The sequence below is a fragment of the Neopsephotus bourkii genome, unplaced genomic scaffold (genome assembly GCF_033783945.1).
Source record: "Neopsephotus bourkii isolate Nb327-2 ecotype Australia unplaced genomic scaffold, CSIRO-AGI_Nbou_v1 NB_1781, whole genome shotgun sequence".
Classification (NCBI taxonomy): Eukaryota; Metazoa; Chordata; class Aves; order Psittaciformes; family Psittacidae; genus Neopsephotus; species Neopsephotus bourkii.
Genome location: NW_026902255.1, coordinates 826664 through 849832, shown reverse-complemented (window position 1 = coordinate 849832; position 23169 = coordinate 826664). Strand labels below are relative to the sequence as shown.

General features: G+C 39.6%; 1 long non-coding RNA gene across 1 annotated transcript in view; it reads right to left on the bottom strand.

The window, feature by feature from the left end:
- Window positions 1-391: 391 nt before the first annotated feature.
- The window catches only part of LOC133226426 (uncharacterized), a 31591-nt gene continuing 8813 nt past the window's right edge, over window positions 392-23169 (bottom strand). Inside the window, exons 2-4 of the long non-coding RNA XR_009729500.1 lie at window positions 6221-6348; window positions 4187-4347; window positions 392-556 (exon numbers count right to left, since the gene is read on the bottom strand). This is a non-coding gene — a long non-coding RNA (uncharacterized LOC133226426). The remainder of the gene's footprint in view (window positions 557-4186; window positions 4348-6220; window positions 6349-23169) is intronic.

The window sequence follows — 23169 nt, the reverse complement described above, 5'->3', positions numbered from 1 at the left end:
TCCAGTTGAAGCTCCTGGAAATAAGAGATATTTCTTATCTCTCCAAATCAAGCACTTGCTGTGTAGTTTGGACAGGGTGAGTGAAGATGTCTTGGTCTAAGTTTGGAGATCATGGCAAATGATTTATGTTCCCAATGCGGTAGAATCACATGTGTTGCTGCTAGCATGCAGCCCTGGGACATTACTGTTTGCCCTGCCACTAGAAGCCTTCTTTGGTGAGCTTGTGCCCGAGAGGAACCCATACATCCATCATATTCAGTGTGAATTGACCCTGTTGAAAAGTGAGGCTGTCAGGTTTACTCAGGGTCAGTCTCGGCACTGTGCAAGCCACAACACTACATTCTAGTCATCTAATTAGATACCTTTATCAAATACAACCACAATTTGTAAATGTAATTACATTGCTTTGATTTTTACTGTTTTAATAGTAATTGACGTAAGTGACTCCTATCCAATTGACAGGTGTATAGAGGTCAAGCTTTATTCAATTAAAGCTGTTCAGTTCAATCAGCATTCAATTCTCTTCAGTGAAACCTTCCAGTAGGCTGGCCAGGAGCTGTGAGATGAAATTGTGATATTAACTGCCAGTCTTCTTGAAAGAGGCTTGAAACACCTGACTAGCAAGACAGAAGGCTGCAGAGAGCTGAAGAATCAAAACTTGTAAAAGCTCTTCTTAAATCCACAGTGATGTAGCTACCAAGCATCTCAGTAAAACAATAAATGTTATTTTACATAGATCCAAAAATACAAAGGATCCAAGGAAATGTTTTTCCCAACTGAGTGGGCATTTTCCAGGACTTGTTGGTTTTATTACCTCATCTGTACCTTTAGCTGTCAGCAAAGTAGTGCTGAAAGCTCCCTATTTAAAGCAGGTCATAGCAAACAGAAATTTACTGTCTAACCAAAGCTTGTATAAACTTACTGTGGGCAAAAGCTCAATAAAAGCTCATAAAAGTGGTACCTGTGGCTTCCAAATTAAAAACATTTTCTCTAATTAGCCTCTTTTTTCCCAATTTTTTCTTTTTCCTCCATTCTTAAAAAAAGTAAAAAAAAACAAACAAAAAAAAAAAAAAAAAAAAAAAAAAAAGCAGCAGCAATACTGTGAAGGCCATAAGATCCACATGTCCATGTGCTTATACTGAACAGAGACCTGACGTTAAAATTTTGCTAGAAGAGAAGTGCAAACTCCAAGCTCAACTGGAAGGGGAAACCAAGCATTCTAGAGTTGACTTCAGTGTGATTGTGAGAAACCTGATGCATTTGCCTGGCATTGATTTCAGTATGGTTATATTCCAAAAGAGTCTGTCCTCTCCTTGGAAGTTAATTCCCAGTATAATTGTTCTTTGTTTACAAGCCAGTTTCTGTTACCTCTTCCAACTAATAGAGCAAAACCTCATTTCATCTTTTCATCTGATAGAAGTCTTACTGAAAGCAGCCAGCACAGAACTTGTTTATAGCAGATGCTGTCCTTAGATTATCATTGTAAAGAGCAGGGGCAGGCAATTTGTTTGTTTATGTTAAGCCACTGCAAATAAAAGACTTCTTCTAGGACTCCTCTGTAGCAGAGGAGCTCTAAGCTAATCATTTTAGTAAGTAGCTTAAGAGGAGTGAATAGCTCTAGTAATTAGAAATGGTCTGCAAAGCAAAGAACATGCTGCCTGTGTGCCCTGTCCTGTTCTCAGTGTGTTATCTTGACTCTCAACAAGCCCAGTTCATCTAACCTAGCTTTAAGCTTTCTCTACAGCAAAGGGAGAGCTGTGTACAGAGAATGCAAGATGAAATCCTCATTTAACCAAAGTTAAATGCGGTTCAGATTTAAGAACTTCTCCTAGTTGGATGCATCTGGTCCCAGGAGCATCTCAACTCTCCCATTCTGTCAAAGGTTACCTGCTACAACTTCCCTTGGGAGCATGAAGGATAAGTTGGGCAGAAACCCACAGCCTGTGCCAAGCAGCAGAACTTTATTTTTGGCAAATTAACATGTCAAAACAGTTGTTCTGGAAGACAGCAATATCTAGGGATCAGAAAGCTAGTGGGTGGGGTAAGTAATTCTCTTTCCTGAAAGATGAACATCCAAAACCAAGGAGTTTGTAGTTTCTAAATGGGTAGTCCCATTTTCATACCCAAATTAAAGGGCCTAATAATAAGTGTTTCAGACCTAAACAGTGTCCTAAGTGCTGTACTGGGAATTAATTCTTAATTTCATTTACCTGGGCAGGAGGCATGGTTTTCTGGAGACAGTGCCTTAGACAGATCCTGCTCCTAGGTAAAGATTTGTTAGGGAAAGTTTCCCTTTGTCCATTTGGTTGGCAGATTTGTATATGCTGAAATGAAAAACTGCTTTGCACTGGGCATGCACTGTTGTTGGCCTCAAAAGAAAGGTGAACGTGGCTTATGGCACTCATGGGATGTATTTACACATCTGTTCTCAGTGGCAGCTTTGTTGTCTGAAAAGGTTACAGTCCTTCACCTACCCTCTTGCTCCCTACTGGGGCAGCCACTTCTGCTCCCTGCTGTGGATCACCCACCTCCAGATCTGTCAGCTGAAGCACTCACTCCCTGGCCTGTCTCAGACAAAGCTAATACTATAGTTAAGCACAGCTTGAAAAACCATGATTTGCTAATCATATTTCTCTTGGTTAAAGCAGGGCAGAGGATACAGTGATGTCCAGGAGGGAGATGGCATTGAACAGGATAAAACTGTGATCTCTGTGTACAGTATCTGCAGTCCAGTGAGGCTTCCCGAACACACACTCTTTCAACTTACATACATTTCTCTCTACAAAGCAGTGAAAAATCACCGTGATTCCAAAATAGTCCCATACCCTGACTTAATTGCAGGAGGGGAAAAAAAAGTCTAACTACCAGGAAAGGTAGCTGAATCACTCACAGCTTACAGCCTGCAGGGATGAGCATGGATAACCCGGGAGGCTCTGTCTGCTCCTAATACACATTGATCTACTCACTGCATGCTGAAAACCTTCAGGCTTTTATTCTGTACCACAAAGCAGTGCAATCATTTAAGTTGTACCAGATATTTACCCCCTCCCTGTCTCTCTTCAGAGACATGAATAGTGTTATAAATGCAAAGAAAATATCTGTGAAAACATGGTGTCTCACAATCAGTGAAACCCAAACTGAACTTAATAGAACAGGCCTGGAAAATCTTCAGTAACCAGTACGCCATACAGGTATCATACAGAGGCAACCTACATGTAATAGAATATCTTGAGTTGGCTTGTTTGTTTTAGCAAAAAAAGTTATCATCAAATTACTTGGAAATGTTTACACTGAAGATGATTTTTCTCTCTATTTATTTGTTGTTTGCAAAATATGGTCATCTTTTCTCTTAATGTAGAGAACCTGATATGTACCTGCCGCCAAAGCTAATGATGCTGACTAAAAACTATTCAGTGAAGCTGTTTACAAGACAATAAACAATCAAAATTGCTGGAGAAATTCAGGACTGTTAAGCTACAGAAATGATTGATCAGCTAGGATTTAAGTAGTTGTTAAGCCTAATTTAAATACAGGAAGAATATCACATTTCATCAGCTTCCATCTTCAAATTTAAGAGCTTCTCAAGTCCTCATTTATACTTAAAATGTCACTGGCACATATATTAAAGCTGACAAAATCAATTTACCGCAGCAAGATATTCATCTCCTTATCTTCCCCAATCATGTTAATTTTCCTTCAGCATTCTTTGTTTATAAAAAACAAACAAACAAGCACTTTCTGTTCATTAGTCTGAAGTTCTTACATAATCATTTATGTGCACTTATGAGCATTAATGGCATTCCGTTCAATTGCACTTTAAAGTCCCCAACATAACTCAGCTTTGGACACTGCTCCTCTGTATCTCACTAAAAAGTCCCTGTAAAACAACCTGCCCTCCATAAATAACCTAATAGGATGCTCAGAGTATTCTGAAATATGCAGTCATCCAAAGTTTAAATAATAATTAAAATTTAAAAAATAAATGTGAGCTTTGTCTGAGGCTCCTGGGCATTACTGTTCAAGGCAAGTCATACATCCTTTCCCACCCTTCCTTAGCCATGAGTAGAAACTCTGGGGAAGATGGCTCGCATATTTTCCAGCATTCTCATTCTAATCCTGATCTTTTCCCTAAGGAAAAAGGATCTCCCTCCACTTGTGTCTGCTAAAGAGAGACAGCAGACTTTACCTCATGGTTTAATTCTTTGGTATCTGACAAGGAGCATGCTCCAAAGAAAGCTTAACACTGGTCTTCTTCCTGTGGCCCAGGGTTTCTTGAAACCAGTATCCTAAAGGCATCTGCCACCTCCCTCAAATGTGTCTGAAACTGGCCAGTTCAGGCAGATGTTCCTGGGGAAATACAGGAAAGATTCAGACATAGAAAGCAATTTCAAACCAGCCTTATACCCTCAATGAACAGGCTATATATATAAAAAAAAAAAAAAGGTCTGTTTTCAGAGTCCTTCTCTTTAGGGAAATATTTTTTTTTACATACACAAGCATATCTTCATGATCCTCATGCAGCCATTTACTCTTCAGAGAGCCTGTCAGAGAGACCAGACCAGCCATCCCAGCAGGTGTCCTAAGAAAAGCAAAGAAACCTTTAAAATAGTGTAATTTCATCACTAAGTCTTTCCCCCTCCACTGCAACAGCTGAAATGCTGGGCTGTGTCCCTTACTACTGTTAAATAGCTGCCCTCTGTTGATTTTAACTTGCTGTCATCTGCTTCAGTCTAGTCTTATTTTCAGTGCTGCTAAGAACACAGTCTGGTAAAAAGCTTTGGAAATTCCCTGTGGTAACACAGCACTTTTCCATTCAGCTAACATATCCACAGGTATAAATTCCAAAGTTTCTGCACCAACACTCATGAGCACTCCACAGCTGTCCCTGGCATCCCAGTGCCGCCTCAATACCTTTTCAGGAGACTGCTCACTTCCCTTCTGCCTGTACCCCTACTTTTGCCCAGACTCACCTGGCTAGTGCAGGAACCCCTGTTCATCAATTCTGAGTTTTTCTTTGGCTTTTCCTCCTCCAGGAAAGAGGGGCAGTTGTGAAGATAGCAATCAGATGGACTTGAAAATAGGTCATCTTAAAATTTTTCACCTTCAAAGATGTGTAAAGTAGGTTAAGCCTATTTATGCATAGATGAAAGCATATAGGGGACCAGTGGGCATCTGTACCTTCCATACATCATACCATGCATTACTTTGAGCATAGACCTAGTTCTAAAGCCTTACATTTCATCCTGTGTCCTATTAACCATGCCCATCAATCCCTATAGCTCAGAACACTAGTGCATTCCTATCTTTTTCTATCACCTCTCAGCTGTGGCTCCTCCATCATAGACTATGGCTCTCCAAAACATTCACTCCTGTCTCAAGCATAATTCTGCCCCTTCCCCTTACTTCACAAGCCTTGCAAGGACCTCTCAGTCACACATTTAGTCTGATGGCAGTGTACAGGTATGTGCAGGCTCCATGCTTCATAATTCCATGCTGATGAGCTGCTTTGGCCTTCTGGATGTTTCCCAAGCAAGTGAGAGAACACAAAGGATACAGTTTGCTTGCAAAACTGGTACTAGTACAGGGCAGTACATTTCATTCACAAGGGGAAAAAAAAACCTAAACAAAACCAACCAAAAACACTCCACAAAAAAAAAAAAAAAAAGGATCTTTTTCCCCCTTTTTGTTGATATCAATTCTCTGCTTCTCCCTTCTGCATTTATTCAGGGCTTTTCCTGCTGTCTCAGAAACTGAAGCTCATTATGTTCGGTAGACCTAACTACATGTGTAAAGATAAGCACCAACAGAGCTGCTCATACAATCAGCACCCTGAAGAGATGAGATCATTTCACACATGGTGTTTGCTTCCTGTTATACTCAGGAATTTACAGTGGCTGCTGGCCACTATAAATACTGAACTGACAAGAGGTGTTCCTCATATTTTACTGCAATAACCACTGCCGTGTTTTTGTCCTAAAAGTAATTTGATTTGTTGTATTGACTTCAGTGGGTTTTCATTCCTAATTAACTGTTCTTATGATGGAATGATGCAATTCTTGTTCACAAACTGGAGCTGAAAAATTAAATTCAGAACAGTTCTGCTGAAGAAAACCTCAAACTCCAAAACATACATTTTTCCAGTCAGTCCCAGCAACTAAATCAGGGCACAATCTTTCCTTATCTAGAATGAACAATATTATGGAAGATCTTTTTCCTTTACTTTTAAACAGAGAAGCTGAACTGAGCTAAACCACTGGTAAGCTTTCTTCAAATTACAGCCTCCATGTTATTATCCATTTTTCCACTTCTATGCAGATATCCAGGTGAGGAGAAAATAGTTGTCTTTATCTGAAGTACAAATGGAGTTGCAAGGAAGAAGTAGTAATATAAACAAACTATTCAAGCCATGAATAATAAGCAGCATAAAGGATGCTTTCCTGTTGGCAAAATAATGTTTCTGATCTTGGTTTTCAGAATGTGGCATACCAGAGGAGGAGGCACACAGTAAGTAAATGTGGACACACTTGTTCTGTTTTGGACCTGAAAAAATGCTGCTTAATTAAATAAGAGGGAACCATTTCATCTCTAGTGAGTGGCTGTCCCTCCCTCTCTTGTGGTCTTTCTTATTTCTTTTTGTCCCTCCGATTCCTTAATAACATGACCATGCTGGCGTTAGCAATATTCCCAGCATGTCCAATGGAAATACTAAGGAGATCTATATGTTGCTATTAGGATTAATTGGCAACATTGCCCCTGATGGACAAGTTATTATCTTCTTAAGGTTTAGTTGTCTCAGTCTGAATACTTATCTTTATCCAATTGGCAAAGTCAAGGTCCCATTCTATTGTTTTCTCCCACAGAGAGTGATTTGTTTGATAATACTGTTTCAAACACAATTTCTTCCTAAATTATCCTATCTATTTCATTATTTATTTTCTATTATCTTGAAACTCCAAAAGACTAACTAAAAACATTAGGTGCCAAATTCAGTGTAAGTTTAAAGCTCTGACATCTTTAAATCCCTTTGATGAGATTCTGTGATGTCCTTCTGTCTTTTCTATTAACTTGGAGTGGTATAGAGGTGATAAAAAAAATCTGGTCCGTATTTGTCTTCCAGATGTGTAAATACAAGTATCTGTATTTCATCTATACTATTTTTTTTTCTTTCATTACCAATGCACATTTTTCTTTAATTTGGTGAAGGCCATGCTTACTTCCTGTCCATGCCACAAAGACACAATCTGTATACATAGAGAATGTCATGATTAAACGAAAAATAAAATAGTCTGGAACAGGTACTAGCCAAAGATCCTCTTGGGGAATTAGTTACAGTTATATTGTCAGGACAGTCAGGTCTCTAATGCCGTGATACTGTTACAGCAATTCAAAGCTAAGCCACTTTATAAATATTAAATTCTTAAGCAAATGGAAATTCCTAGTATACTAGTTTTGAAACATTACTTCTACCTGTCACTTTGATCCTGAATGCACAGTCTGAATGGCAAAAGACTTTTCCAATATGAAGATGCCAGTGTCAGGATTTTCTTTGTAGCTCTGTATAAGAACAATTTTTGTTGCTCTGTTTTTCTTCAGGAAGATATGTAAAATGCTTTCCTCTGAGAAACATCTTCTGCTTACAGGAAGAGATCTGCAGCCCTGTTCTGTTGTTGCACGTCATAATTAACATCTAGCATGAAAGCGTTATCAAAAAAAGCAAGAAACATTTTCTTATTGTCCAAGAAGCTCCCATTTGAAGCCAACACTCTCTGTTGGCCAAAGCTCATTATCTGACAAGGCCAAAAAGAAAATCCGTTATGTCTGGCTAGCATAACAGCAAGAAGGCTGGAGTGTGCATCCTGCATGAGTGCACCCTTGGCCCTGTTCATTAGACTTTGCTTAAAATAAGCCATTGCACAACAGGCATAAAGATTGGCATATTGGCAGTTTGTGAGCTTTACAAAAAAAAACCTACAGCACCATCCCAAAAACAGAAAATGGAACAGTCCTGGGGAAATGTACTTTCAGCCTTCATATCCATAATTACTCATAAAGGGACCTCTGACTTCACTGACTAGTGCATGAGCACCTGCCTGCAGGCCAGCTCTTAAAACTGTATAGCACATGTGCATTTCTCTAACAGAACACCTGGGTGTAGATAGTTTCTTCCTGTCCATATATTCACCCTGAAGGGCTGAGTATATTTAACTGTGTTGTGCTGAGTGAAATTGTTTGTTGGTGTATTAAAAGCTGTGAAATAATGCCTTACAATTGCTTCTTCTAGGGGGTGAGAGCCCTCCTCATCTTGCAAATGACATCTTGCAGAGAGCCAAAGAGATCTGTGTGTTCAACATCTTGTAATAACTTGAAATCTTTGCTTCAAACTAGCAGCTTTCTCAAGAGCAGGGTCATTGTACTGAAACAGAAGAGAGCAAAGCTCCAAGCTATCCAGCAGAGTACAAGCAGATTAGAAAGAAATTAAATTAATCAATATGGTGCCTTCTTGGTCAAAAGTTCACTGAGAGAGAATGGAGCTGTATGATGCACCCATCTCCTTTTAATTGGCTTGGACCTGGTTCCTACCACGCTCAAGCAGATGTGGTGTCAATAGAAGTCATGCAAAGGCAGAAACTTTTAATTATTTTAAAACATCTTGCTTCATCTTGAGGAGCTGTGGTTAGGACTTGTCAGGGAGAGAGATAAAAAGAAAAAAAAAAGAAAAAGAGAGAATGGGCTAATATTTGCTAGAATGAATTTCTGAATTTGCTTCTAAAACTTTTGTGTACAGTGTTTATTAATGCAAAAGGTTAGCTGTGCAACATCACATAAGAAATAAAAATGCTGTAAACATTTTTGTAACCATGGGGTTTTGTGGCAGAAGCATTATGGATTACATGGGATTTATTTACATCCTTTTCTTAGCTCAAAAAATTACATGTCTAGAGAAGGAAGAAAAGAGGCACTGTACAACTTACTATAAACCATGAAACAGCTAGCTGTGTATTGGATATTTGAACCATTAGTTATAAGGCAGAAGTTGAACTGGAATACCTTCACATATATATGACAACAGTTAGTTCTTGAGCAGTCATAATCTCTCCTAAATAACTGATGAACAAAGAAAGAGCAGCTGAGAGAGTTAAACCTGTTTCTCACAATGAGTAGAGGCTGTGATGGATAACATTGCTTAGGATCATTTTCATTACACTGAATCTTCAAAAAAACATCAGCTTTTTTGGGGAAGAGGAGAGGGACATGCACTTTTGCTCGGATGCAATTCTGTTCTCTGACCCTTTGCTCCCCACCTGAAAAGGGCTGAGCGTGGCTAGCAACTTAGGGCAGTTACTATTACTTAGGGCAAAGAGGTATTAATAGGCTGAGTCTTGCATGGCAGAGAAAGTCCAGGAGGCAGAAAAGGACTTTGTGGTTTTTTTTGTGACCAAAAAGTAACAAAAAGTTGCTAGGCAGAAAGGAAACCCTCTGCAACACCCTATACATGGCAGGAATATTTGTATAAACCTTGTTTATTGAATTTTAAAATGTTACAGTTGGAGCTCCATGTCTAACAAAGCCTAAATGCTGAGAGTAAAAGCCCTGTGTTGTGTCTGGTATCAGCGCTTTTAAAGTTATAGGGCAGCAAATCAAATCTTAGAGATGATTCTGCCATGGGACTGAACACAGCTCATGATATAATAATGAGCATCTTTAGGTATTAGCATGAATCAAAATGTGCCTCAAGTGCATAATTAAAAAAACAACTTTCACTCTACCATTCTATTAAAAGTGCTTCCTATCACTGATTTGACATTTCTCTCAGATATTTTACCAACCCAGTTGTGAAATTAAGCCATAACTGATTCTCTTTTGTAAAACCCAGCTCCAAATCCTACACTGTCCGAATATCTATAACCGATAGGCTGTAAAGAGTGTTTACCGTTGGCATAACTCAATTCCCACTGGTGTTAACAGGGAACTTTACCATTGTGTCCAAAAAGAGGGCAATGAAACTAGTGAACTTTGACAAATACCATCTTTCCTTTGTTTTCAGTCTTATGAAGCAAGAGAGAGAGAGCAGAGGAAATATTTATTGCTAATCAAATATTGATTTATTACAATACAAATTCTGGCCAGTTATAACTATTTGCCTACTGTGTTTTTTCAGAGCTCTTATTGGTACCTATGCCTGCTGGGATTTAGATTAGTACATCAAAGTGTTTGCCAGCATCAGTATTTCTTCATAGCACTAACAGGATCAGTTCAACACACTTCAGTACACATGTGTAGAGCTCCTGAAAATCATCCTAGCAAAACATTTATTGAAAAAAAAAAACAAAAAACAAACAAACAAACAAAACCTCCACCCAAAACAAAAACAAAAACCCAACAACAACAACAAAAAAACCCCACCAAGTTTGTGCAGGAATGGGGAATACAGATTCAAACAAATCCCCTGATAGATAGAGCCTAAGTAACTTTACAAAATTAATGAACACTTGCTGAAAAGTCAGTAGACTTTTTCTTATGACAAATACCCTCTTTTCAAAACTCAGAAGTTATCTGTAATGTTTTGCTTTTTGGTAGAATGATTTAGACCTGTATCCCACAGCTAAGTCTCAATTCTGTGAACGTCCATACAGACATTTTTAGGCAACATGGACAGTCCTTCTGCAGCCTGTGGACTATCTTGCCTATCCAGATTGTGTAGAAGATGCTCTTTCCTCCCTATGGGCTCACCATCCTGGCACCATATGAAGTTGCCAGCTGTGCTAATGCACCCAGATGGTTCTTAGATGATCTGGAGATACACCCATCAATTTCAAAGCCCAGGCTTGTAGCTCTCACATCTGTTCAGAACACAAGTGTCCTTTCAAAGATGACCTTGATAATAAGCTTCAACCTTGGCCAAGAGTATCCCTTGCCTAATGTGTTGAGTTCTAGGATGCCCTTAAACCTTGCAGAATTAGGGTGCTGCTTGCTAAAAAATATAACTATCCTGAAGGCTTAACTGCTTCATGCTATAAATAACTGGTTCCTTTTTTTTCCCTCTGTGACTGGTTTTTCATTTCCATAAGCTTCTCAGTTTAAAACAAACGCAGAGGAAAACAATGTGTTTGAAGGTGACAAACTGTACATAAGGGAAAGGCATGTGCAGTAGCGCAAGCTATTCCTGAAAGTCTGACAGACTCAAGCAATGCTTTTCTTAGTTTAATAATAAATAATCACAACAGTCAAAGCACACAGACTGCATTAACAAGCACAGGATGACATGGAAAAATGCTCAGGTTTTTGGCTGCTGAGAGTCACTTACACGAACTATTTGCCAGAACTGACAGCTAGAAAGAAGATGGGGAGGGACCCTCTTGGGTCATGTGGGTCATTCATCTGATTCCTAACTACTGCAGGTGGCCCTATTTTTTCTGCTCTCGTGACTCATTTTAGCTGATATGGATTCTGGAATTTTGTGGTAAAGATCATTGTCAGGCAGACAGAGAGAGAAAAGTCCACTGATTGGAGCCAAGTGAGGATTTTTTAACCCAGAGATGAACATAGTACCTTGACCAAAATGCAGCTGAGACCAAGAGTTTGAGCAAGATGGATGGCCTGAAGGTATTCTTGTGGTCAGGTACTTTTGAAGACCATCAAGCAAGGAGCAAGGTAAACACTCAGAAGCAAGTCTAGATGGAAAGAAGCCATGAAGTATACAATATAACCAAGTTCAAAATGGCAGACAGGTAAGCTAGTCATGAGAGTGATCAAGCCTTCAGCAGCAAAAGCAAGAATAAAGAGGGATCAACAGAAATGCAGCTGCAACCAAGTAGTAGGTCGAGCAGCCAACAGAAATTGTGCTTGATTCTCGACAAAGGAAATTTGGTCAGACTTCCACAGGACAAGAAAGAGAGTATTTTAGGCTCCCAGATTCTTTGTTTCCTAAAGTCTTGGAGTTTTGTAGGTCAGGGCATACAGTGGACAGCTTCTGGCCACTTTGGACAGAATGTCTGTTATTCATGACAACAAAGGTATTAACCCATAAGGAGCAGGCTGTGTCACTGGTTAAATTTTAATCCACAGAATTATATTGCTGCTCCTCTGAGTTTTCACTGAAGGCAAACACACCACAATGAACTTGTATTCTGATCCTACATCTTCTCACAGCCTTTCCAGTCTGAAAGAGCTTGACAGCACCAAGTAGCTTCTGCTGCTAACTTATCTCCATTTCCTTCTTGTTGGCTTTTCTTCCAGCTCTGAAATTCAGTGATGCCATTTACTTTCTCTCCACACATATGCCTTCACATTTTGTTGGGCAGAAAAACCATGCTGGCATTCACATTGAGTTTGTTTTATTCAGCTGTTTTCCAGCCCCATATGTATGAAAGCTGTTTTTATCTCTCACCTCTCATTCTGATGCTTATGTATGCCTCTGCTCTTCTGAGATGTGCTTCCTTTATGACCTGCTGTTCGGTCGGAAAGTTGGCAGGTGTTTGCTGTGTTCATATGAGGAATATGTCTCTTATCTTCAGCAAAACTGCCCTGGAGATATTTGTTTAGATAGCTACTTTTGCACGGTTTTATCTACCATTTGGGTTTAGTCAGGAAATACAGATTATAACAACGGTGCACACTGCATTATAGTACAGTTAAAACAGTATTGTAGGTCTGTGGAATACCTACGAACTTGTCTCACTCCCATGAAGGCAAAGGGAGGATTTTCACTAGTGCTGAACTGCCTTCTGGGTCTGGATTTCTCAGCCAGTTAGAGGAGCTAAGGGGCAATGAAGGGTACTTGTCTCAAACAACAGAGCCCCTCAGATAAGGATGGGAACACCTTGGAGAGGGAGTGAGAAAGCAGGAATATTTTTGCCTCCAGAAATAAATGCTCAGAGTGATATCATATTCTGACATTGTGATAGCTGCAGCTGGAAAACATTCTGTTGCTTTTTAAATGTGAAAGTCATTGCACAGTTATATTTCATAATCATGTACACCTTACATTTGTAACATTGCCAGAAAGACTAAATATCTTAGTGCAGAGGGAGTGTTTGCAATAATCCTGTCTCCTGAAGAGACACAGCCCACAGAACTCAGGATGGTCTTTGCTGCCAATTCTCCTTTCAGCAAATGAATTCTCATCTGTGGGGGGTGGGGGCTGTGCTGGAGAAACTTCAGAGAGGGATAAGAGGATGTATGTCCACCAACATTACAGCTAAATAAAATTTGGTACAAACTCAGTCTGTCTAACTTAACAAATATCAGCTCCTTAGTTTTGTTAACCAGTTTGTCAGTTATCATAGTCACACGTGTATACACACATGGTGCTTTGTGTATTTTCTTACATTTTTAATTACTGAGAACAGAAATAGTACATTAAAGTTCAGATTCTGCAATCAGTGCCTTTTGCAGCGATGTTTCCCCCTACTGATTTCATACTGTTAATGCTCAGTTGTGGCTTCCATGTGTTTATGAAATAATGTATCTGCACTATTGTAAATCAGATTTAGGGAAGGCTCTGAATATAAAGTTGACCAGACAACAAACCTGTTTGTATTTCATGGTAGCTCTGGAAGTTTTGAGCCACAGTGTGGAGCATAACCAAACCCCACTGGATACTTCCTGCCAAAACTGAATCCCATAGTTTTGACTTCACCACCACCCTGAATGAAATTAAAGATTTTCCTGCATGCAGCCTTATGGCTACAGCATTCATCTAAACTGCACATAATCTTTCATTTCTTAGTCTGAATCAGTGCAATTTTTCACCCTGGATGACTGCAACCCAGGGTCAAAACCTGAAAAATTTTATTTATTTATTTGCAGACAAGGCAAGTGTGCCACAAGTTTAAGAAAACAGGAAGATGCTGAAATATCACCAAAAGCAATACACAGCTCAGAAGGTTTATGGTGTGACCTGACATCATATTCTGGCTGTGATCAACTCAATCAGAAATGTTCTTACCATGGAACGTGTAGTCCTTGTATGGTTTAGCTGAAGGCATCTCCTGTAAACACCAAGGGCGGTTATTGAGTTGCAGATCATAAAATAATTTCTATGATATAGTGCAGGCACCAGCTTCTCAGCTGCAGTAAACCAGCATAGCTCCATGCATTTATACCAACTAAATATCCAACCAAGGTGTTCACCTATTCCCACTGTTTACCAAGCCAGAGGATGAAATGCAGATACCTTGAGGATGGGGTAATACACGCTATATTAAGTAAGAATAGTCCACAAATGCTTGTTTGCATCCCTTGCATATTCACTTAATGGCAGATCTGCAGTGTCTATTCTGGAGAGGACCCAACTTTGACAAATTTCCCTGGACATGACTCTCAGCTGTGCTCATCATTTCAGTCAAAAGCAGCTATTCTCTAAAAGCTGTGTTCATCATTTCAGTCAAAAGCAACTATTCTCTAAAAGCTGCCAAAGTTTGCTGGGAAAAAGACTCCACATTCCGCCTTAAAGTAAGTTACATAGAATGAAAATACAGCTCAGAGATTTCATCATTTGTTCATGTTGTACAGACAGGAGTCCTTAGCATTCTGGAACAGAACTTAAAGGAACACAGTTTTACAAAGAGTAAATTAGAAAGAAAATGGATAAAATTCCCTCATAGTTCACTGTTAGAGAATAATCATACAGCATCTGCCTTCATGTCTACAGCTGCATCACAATGAAGGACACAATCAATCTCTCAAGGATACATTGGTGGCATGTCTTATAATCTCTTACCTCTCAAGCTGATCCTTCTGCCTCTGTTAAGTAGTTTTCAATTGACATTTTCTGTTCATTTTCAACAGTGTAGGAGCTTTCGATGACATTGGCTGTTATGTGACTTCCGAAATCCAGATCTTGTTTAATATGAGGACAATCTGATTTTTTGATATCTTTTCTTTCGCACTTGTCCTTGAATTGTACAGGCTTTTTAAAATTACTTAAACCCCCTTTAATGGAGATGGATTTCTCTGGAGTTCCAGTCTGCTCCTTTAAAGTTTAGAAATCATGGGCCAAGAGGAAAAGGAAGATAGTGCATTACTGAATATCTACCATTTCTGAAATTCACCCTCTCCTTTACTTATATAGAAGTGAGGTGATACTGCCAAATAGTTTCCAAATCTCATTGATTCAAAACTTTGCACTTTAATCTCATTCTTAATGGGCTCTTCTGTCTGTGAAGCATCAGCAATCTTCCTTCTCAATTTAACCCTTATTTTACCTCACACATGTATTTATTTAATCTAGCTGGTTTCTTTTGAATGCCACCTGTTTGAGGAAGGTTGTTAACCTGATAACAGTTCAGCTGGATCATTGTTGCCATCCCACCTGCTCTTGGTAATATTGCAACTCTGGAATTGGTAGTAAGTCTTTACAGACTTTTGCCAAATATTTGCTTCTGTTGTGATTCTGTTACACAGCTCCCTGGCAGCTTTCAAGCAGCCTTGATTTATATGTTGGGTCACAAAAAAAAAAAAGGTATTTTCTATAGGAACATCCTTCAACTCCTAAATGTGACAAAGCCTAGACTGAAGGATGCAGAAGGGAACGTCTCCCTACCATCTGTGCAAAACCAATTTTGTCAAAGACAGCAGACCTAATCATCTGTTCATGCTCCTCTGTTTGCATGCACCACAGCATGCACAGGTGTGAATGGCCACAGGATCTGGCATGTGACTACAAGTACAGGTATGTATACAGGCATCTGTCAGAAGCCACCCCACTCCTCTTTAAGTTTATAATAGCACTGAAAGAAAAATATGCAAGGGATATTGCAAGGCTGTAGCTCCTCCTTTTCTTCATCCCCATGCCTACTGCTCACAACTACAATCTTGCGACTCCCAACAAGTAGAAGTGGTGTTAGCAGCAAGGGTTAGCTGGTGTTCAGGAATGTTCAGCCGGTGTCCAGCTGATATTGCAGAATAAGGTAAAGCACGGTCAGTTAATCTTGAAAGGCCTTTTTCTACTGGTCATCCCAAAAATATTTAAAGTGCTGACAAGCAGGAATCAAAAGACTGATTCAGAATGGTGGGACAACCATAGGCATATGTTTAAATGTCCTCCTGAACCTGGGCCTAAATATTTGTAGACTGAATCTGAGCTGATTAGTACCAATAGCCATGTTAAGTTTCTTCTGAGCCCATAATAAGCTCCTCCTTAATAGTGTGGCAGGGGACTAGCGTACACTCACTCCTTATTCAAACATTTATGAAATTATTTTGATTCCAGAACTAATTAACTGGACTGTATCTTAATCATTCCTACTAGTATCATACAGACGTAAGCAAACTATCATATGATTCCCTCACAGCCTGATATATTTCAATTTCAACATAACTTAATAATTACAGTACCAATTAGTTAAAATGTAAGTAGGAAAAAACATTGGATAGAGACATCTTAATTTAAATATAATCCATTAAGTAAAAACTGTTATTCTAATTAGTGATAATGTAGCACAATTAGGAAATAAAATTTGATTGGTACATTGGAATTTAAACTTAATTAGCAACTGCTATCTAATTAGTAAATGCAATAGGTTTCATGCAGTGTGTTGTATGGGGGAAATGCATGTACAGTAGAGATGATAGCGAGAAGAAAGGCACAAGGACTGCTGAGGTGAGCAGTGTGAAGCAGAGGAGTTCAGCCAAAATCAAGACCAACATGAACTAGCTCTGACCTTAGAGCAGGGGAGGTTCAGTCTCACTTGAAAATCTTGAAATGAAGGACAATTCGCCATCACCTTCAGGCGATCTCTTCCTGTCGATAATTACTTAGAGTGCCCAGATGGAGTGATTCTCTTTGACATCAATAATTTGCTGTTTCCAGATCTGGACCAGTAAATTTTGATAACCTAGGGAAAATAACTGTGGAAGTCAGCTGCTTTAGAGAGCTCAACATTTTGAATTAGGAAGATGCAAAGCTGTCCTAGACACATAGGCACAAAAAATACCACAGGTCCGCATTCTTATGAAGGGGAAAAAATTGGAGGAAGGTGCTTGAGACCAAGCTCAAAAAAGGTATTACAACATTTCTTTCAACGGGGGAAGAAAGGGAAAATAAAGCATTGGCTGTTCTTTTTACTGAGCTAACCAGCTAATTCCAGCATCTCTTTCACGAAAAACAGCTCCTTTAAACCCCTCGTTATGTATGCATACTTAGCACCATTCTCCATTGTATTACTTTGCATTTATTGACGCTGAATTCTGTCAGCTATTTTATCAGCCAGTCACTTTGCATCTTTAACACTTCAGTGGTAATTTTAGTATTGTGTTTCTGGAATAGCATATAACTACCAGGGAGTTTTATTGTTTCCCAATCATCCCTTTTACAATCACATGTGGCTATACACAACATACCAGGTCCTAGCACTGATTGCTACTGGATGTCCATTGTATACACTGGCCATTTATTCTTCACTTCATTGCTTATCTTTTAACATAGGAAATTAATTACGAATAATACATAATAACAATATAAATTAATAAAACTTTTATCTTGTCCCATTAAAGATTTAAAAGACTTTGGTGCAAGAGTCTTCAGCAAAAGATTTTCAAAATCCAGTGCTTTGTATTGCTTGGATTTTCTTTATTAATATATATGTGGCCACAGAGAGCTTCAATAGATTTGTACAATAGATAGGTTTCTTTTACAAAAATTACACAGATTTTTTTGCTCCCACTGTATCATATTTATCCAAAGTCTACTCATTCAATTCTTACTTACAGGTTACACCAGATACTCCCAAACTTTACTTCAAAAACATATGTTATATTTGCCTCTTTCCATTCTCCTGGTACCAAGGCCTATTCAAGGAGTACCTGAAAAAGACACTGCTGGTAGGCCAGCACTTCTATAGTTGAATACTTTTACAACTCTTGTGTGAATATTAGTTCGCTTTTTCAATTGGTAACTGTTCTTCTTGATAATTTATTTGGAAACCTTTTCTGTCAGAAATTTAATTTTGCCAGAAATGCACCCCAGAAAGAGATGTTGCGATGTGGGAAAGCTCTCTCGGTTCCATCAAACGATTTTTTTAAATGTCTTTTTATTACATAGTCTGACCTTCTCTTAGTGCCCTTGATTGTGCCTCAATCATTTATTATCCCTGCAGAGTAGATGGATATTCTTTTATTTCTGATAAATTTGGGAGGTAGAAATTATTCTTTTGCATTTAGCAACATTATCTCCCCAAACACCCTTCCTTTTTTTTATGAGGGGTGGGGGAAATTCTACTTATTACAGTTTATAATTTCACTTTCCAGAATTTGGGCATATCTTTTGCATGCGTGTTGATTTCTATCTTTCTCTAGTGTCTTTTGTTTAACTGTAATCCCCACTTTTTTTTTTTTCTCATTGATAACACACATTTACTCTGAGCACCTAAAACATTTATGCTATAATCCGATAATTTTACCCTTTTGACTGCTCCTTTTATGCATTTATTCCTGTAAGGTTTACCTAGGTGGCTAGAGTATAAGCTTTATCATCCTTCCCCATTCTTTAATTCCCACCTTTGAAATTAAAAAAGAAGCAGCACATTATCTGTTCATGGATACAAAGGTGGAGAAACAAAACACTAGCATAGATCCACCATGGTCAGTGTGGATGGTTTCATTGCTCAATGTCTTCACAAATGGGTTGCACCAATACAAATCAGGTAATTCAATCAAGATAGGTGGGTTGGCTTTGAGAAAATGAAAGAGGCAAGTTAACCACAAATGGCTTCCTGCAATGTTATTTTCTTCAATTTTACATAAATATATGAGGATAAAAAACACCAGAGGGAAAGAAAAACCTCTCAAGTTGAGGGCTAAGTCTGATATGAGAATAAATATATTTAACTAAGTAATGAATAAATTAAGGCTGGTGATTAGAAGGTAGTTATGTCTGTCAATGACAGATTTTCAGCCAGAAGAGTAGGCAGGAAAACATTAACTGGCTTTAATAGAGGGATCCCTAAATCTATGGGAAAGATCATAACACCTTCTTTGACAACAAGGACTCAATTTTCTGAGAAAGACCTTTCATAGGTGCCTCAGGATGTTTTGGTGTCCTTTTCTGTTGGATTAGAGGATCTTGGAAAACCTTTTGTGCATGTTTCCCATCTTGAAACATGATTCAAGAATAGATTCCATTTTGGTAATGACGTTGGCAGCATTATTCACCACGGTGAGGAAAAAAAAAAAATTAAAAAGACTGCCTCTGTACAAAATCTGTCACTTGAAAATTTAATTTGATGTTCCCGGTTCGCTCCTGCATTATAAGAGCAGTCGACTTCCCCCTCTCCACCAAACTCACATTTCTATAGATTTCGCACATACATCCCCCCAGACACCTCTTTTTCCACACCAAAGAGCCTTAGGCCATTTAGTCAACCCTTACAGAAAGCTGTTCTATACTACTGATAATCCTTATTGCCTTGCTTTGGATGCTGCCCAGCTCTGCTAGGTCATTTTTGAGCTAGACAAACAGGAATTGCACACAGTGCTCAAGATGTAAAACCACCATGCATTTAAACAGCAGCCTGGGGGTATTTTCTGTTCTCTTTCCCAAATAATTTTTAACATAACAACTAACAAGGACTGAGCAGATGTTGAAGCTCTAAGACCTCTTTCCTTACTGGCAACAGTCACTTTAAAGCCCATAACTACACATGTAAAGGTTTGAAGGGTTTTTTTACCCCATGCAGGGCTGTTGTTTCCAATATGATTTTCACATCCTGCAGAAAAAAAAAAAAAATGGCTTTGAGTCACTCCAATCTGCAGAATATATTTCCCTGCTTAATATGTACCAGAAACCACTCACAGAGACATCCAACCAGTACTCCAGAGATCTCATCAACCTCGATTTGGGATGTTTCCCTCCCAGGTTTCCGTTCAAGAAAGTCATATAAGCATGTGCTTAATACCATTCCTTTTAGCTAAATATTTGAGCACAAAGGTACTATTACACACCTAACAAATCCTTTTAACTTCAGCAGGATTTCAGCGTTTGCTTGAACTTACGTATAAACTTTGGTATTTTGCCAAGTGAAGATTTCTTCTGGAACAAAGATTTTATTGAATGAATTAACTAAACAAACCCACGTTTCCTAAACTCTAGGCTTTCACGTACTGGAAATAGGTTGACTAGGTGTGTGACTTATGGATGCTGAAGTTGCCCATCAGAATTATTTTATGACAGCCAGTGCAAACACCGCCTTCTTTGTCAGACACCTTCTTAAGAGATGCGAGTGCCTCACCTCAGTCAAACTTCACTAAACAAGAGACAAAGTCCAAAGGGAGGCCTTGAAAGCAAATGCAGTAGTGGCAGTCCACTGGCACACACGTTGCCTTTACCTTATTTGAATCGAGATAAGACATTGGCCTCTCTCTTGTAAAAGTCTCTCTAGCTTAATGGCATGGGAGTCCCTTGAGGTGCGTGTACTTAAGATTAAATGCACTTGTGGTTTTGAAAATGTAATTATTGAGGTTTGGATTTTCTCTGATAAATCAGTCTGAATGCTGCCAAGAGTTCTGCCTGCCCTTTAGCTGGGAAAAGCAAGAGCTGTTTCACATGACAGTTTGTGTTTTACTGGGGAAGTATTTCTTCCTGATCTTTCACTGCCCAGGATGTGGAAAACTGCACCCTGCCTTGGGACTTGTAGTACAAAACAAGGAGAGGGTCTTCCTGCAGGGTGTCTGAGTGGTAATAGTAGGTAGGCATACAAAGCACAAAAACATTACCGAGCAGGAAGGTGTTGCTGTGATTGTCAGCTGGCAGCCTGCATTGGATTATACATGCTTGTATTTGAACAAGCATTGCCCGGTCTTACCAGTTTTGCACAGTGCCTTCATTTCTAAAGCCCTCTCCAAACTCTCATTTTGTTGTGGATTTTGTTTTTTTTCCCTACTGTGTATTTTTACAGCCTCTAATGCAGTAGGGTTTGAGACACTGACTTCAGCTTTTAGGTAAAAATCATGATCCAAAGACCTAACGGGTAATCAACAGATCCCTGACAAACTAGTAAGGCTTTCTGCAAAGCAGGGGCACAGGTAAGCGGGGGGGGGGGGGGTAAGAACTTGGTTAGAGTCACATTACCTGCCTGTTCTGAGCTATACAAATTTCATTTCTCCTCCATTTGTAGTTTGTCTGCAGATGGACCTGAAATACTCAGTGTTCACAGTGGAAGGCTTGTACCATTAGGGCCTATTGTATCGGTAGTATTTGTTCCTAGAAAATGATGGTCATGTCCTCTAAATGCCCTTTGCTGCGATATATTTTGATTAAGCATCCTGAAGAGGCCCTTGATGAAAAGTCAGCCTGCCCTCATGCTGCTCTAAACACTGCAAGAACATCTCAGCTAATTTCAGCTGTCAAAGAATTAACTACCTAGTCACAGCAGTCACTAGGGTAGGTTGTGCTCGGGGAGATTCGGGGCTTAGGCAGACTTCATTTTCCCCCAGAGCTACCTGCCTTTCTGCAGGAGAGGGTGATTCATCCTATCCTAAAATTGGCACATAAACCAGAGATTTGCATCACCCCCTGGTAACGCTCTTCTCTCCTCCTCAGCTCTTGATGGCTCTCAAGGGAGCTCATACACCTAGCACTGACCTGTCCTGGGGCCAGGTAGCTAAAATCATTTAAGATAAATCCCAAGCAATGAGATTTTTCCCTGCCCCAAGCAGCCAACCATCTAAATTGGGAAGTACTTCAGAAGAAATCTTTGCTGCTGTCAGGTCTGCTTCTCTGTGCAAGACAAATGTCAGGCTTTCCTACAGAAAGGGCTTGCAAAGTAATTGCATTTCAGACAGGATTTTCTGTCGTTGTCCCTGCCGAGCCGTGAGGGGATGTTCTCATTTTAACATATGACAGAGAGTGGCTTTAGCATGTTCTGTGCAGAGTATATTTGACATTTTAATTGATGCCATTTGTTAATTAAGAAGGATAAATGATGACAGGGAGAGGGGAGGAGATCTTATAAAGAATGAATAATAGCCTTGTTCAAAAGCAGGTAATGAGATACTGAGTTAAAAATATGTAAAAGCTAGCAAAAATGTCTAAATGTTTTTTCAGACATCAGGTACTCTCTGTCTTTTTCTTATCGCAGAAATGTCAGGGAATGAAATTCATTGGTGACTTACAACACACTCTTTACCCAAGGATTTATAAGCAGAAAAGGCCATGCATCCCTGGGTTAACCAACAGCTGGTCTCCTGCCATGGAGTGGCTTAGTGCTTACCATTCCCTTTCTCTTTACTCACTTTTACCACAGCTACCACCAAGGCAGAGGACCCGGCTGTGTCATTGCCAGACTCAGCCTGCCCAGATGGGTCTGGAACCCAGCTTTGCCAGGCAGCAACGATTTCCCTTGGTGGTAAGGAATAAGAAAGCAGAGTCAGTGACATGATGCTCAACACTGATCTCCATTTCAGAAGCACAGCAGCTGTGTTTGGGGCTTGTTTTCCCTAAATACTGTCTGTGTGCTATGCAAAGCCCCTTAATAGAGAAGAAAAGAGCAGCGTCTGGAGGGTGGCTCTGCAGAAAAACAGATCCAAAAAAGCCTTGGGTTTAGCTGCTTTCCACACAGATGCACATTTAAGCATAGACAGGAGGAAAAGTCAAGCAGAGATTGGAGAGGAAGAAAAGCAGTTTGCTCCAACTGATGCAGTGAGTAGGGAGAAAAGGCTGTCACATCAAAATTCCCAGTGCCAGTCCCTGGCAAACAGAAACTCTCCAACCATGTTTTTCACCAAGCAGGGCTTTTAACACCTGTGAAGAGGCAGGCTGTCCTTTCTTCCCAGGTTCACCTAGGCTTTCCTGCCCAGTTTGAAATGCACGTCTGTATCTACCTCCTTGGGACCAGGTTTGACCCAGGGATTGTCCCACTGCCATATTGCATCACCCAGACTCACCTCCGTCTTTCTGATTTCACCCTTCCCTCTCCTCCTCTGCACAGCCTAGGAGAAGCACTGATGCCCACGTCTTTATCTGTACAAAGTATAGCATAAGTCCTTGTATCTGGTACAGGCTACAAATTTTACAAAGGTATGAGAATTATTTGCTATGGTCTATAATGGGTACAAGATACATGTCTCCTAGGATAAAAGGTGAGAGTTTGCAGACGGTCTCCGTATTCAGGACCTTAACATTTTTGGAGGAACTAGCAGAGCACCCAAAAGATCTTGAGTTCCTGTTCTGGC